Source organism: Pteropus alecto, unplaced genomic scaffold, assembly GCF_000325575.1.
Source record: "Pteropus alecto unplaced genomic scaffold, ASM32557v1 scaffold20, whole genome shotgun sequence".
In the NCBI taxonomy this organism is placed as follows: Eukaryota; Metazoa; Chordata; class Mammalia; order Chiroptera; family Pteropodidae; genus Pteropus; species Pteropus alecto.
In genome coordinates this window covers 22710201-22711496 of record NW_006436298.1, presented here as the reverse complement: position 1 = coordinate 22711496, position 1296 = coordinate 22710201, and positions in this window count along the sequence as shown.

The window sequence follows — 1296 nt, the reverse complement described above, 5'->3', positions numbered from 1 at the left end:
CCTTTACTGATCATCCAACTTGTCCACAAATCCTACCAAGAAAAGATAAAGCCCAAGGTTTAAATCTCTTGCCATTGGTAAGGTAAGAATCTTTGATGAATCTTAGGTGATCTAACAGATATCAAACAGGCTAAGTTAAAACTTTTAAATTTTCAACATTTAAAAAATTATACGATAAATGATCCTTTACAGCTGCTAAATCCAAAAAACTTAATGGGACTTAAATGCATTCACCAGACTCATTCTGTGTGAGAAATATTTTCAGTGTCCTGTGGGTTTTTTTAGTTATTTCCTCGTTTCAGAGTTAAGCAATACAGATAAAGGGAAAATGACAGTGCCAGGAAGCTTGTGTGCATCCTTCTTTCCTATGACTATGCCAGCTACTAAAGTGCTGACCAAAGGTGAAAGGTCAGCAGTCATCTGTGGCAGATGTGCTTTATTATGATAAATACTTGGATGCTGGAAATGGTTTTGTTCACAGATAGTTTATAATTTAGGTGAGAAATAGAAATGTGAGGGAGCTTCACTGTCGGGAATCTTATTTCATATTTGAGTGCAATTAACCAGCTGATAAACAGGCTTTTGTTTTCCATCTGAATGGCCAATGTCCGTTCATTTGGGACACTATCTTGTCAAATGGGCAGCAATAATAATAAAGTTTATGTATCTTGGCTCTCTTCTACTCTAAAACCTGTAATAACCTCCTGCGTTGGAATCAAGTACCTGAACTGCACATACAAAATAATTATCTTCCAGAATCCACCTGATGGCGAGGATATGGAAGATTATCTTGTTTTGAACTGGAAATAAGGACTAAAAATGTCTTTTTATTTCAATGGCTCTTAATTTTAGTATAATCAGAATATACTTTCAAGCCCTGGTAATCTATATTCTACAACATTATGTAGCTTAAAGAAATAAGATATACATTATCACATTTCAAAAGATAATCTAAATTTAAAAAGTACATGAAAATGTCTTTTTATCTGAACTATAGCCATTTTCTGAACTGTAGCCATTTTATAAGCACTTATTAATAATGACAAGGACTTTTTGTCTTTACTTCACATTTTACCACAAACTCAATTTTGCATCTTCACTTTATTTTTTCTCCTCACCCATACATTTTCCAATGTGCCATATTTATCTATTTTTTCTAAATAATGTCATTTGTTTCTGTTTTTTGCTTGATTTAATATTTTCGTAAATGAAGATGACACATGATTGTATATTTTTTTCTTACAGTGATGATTGAAAAGAAAAGTCAACTATATCCTCTTGCTTAATTTCCCTTGA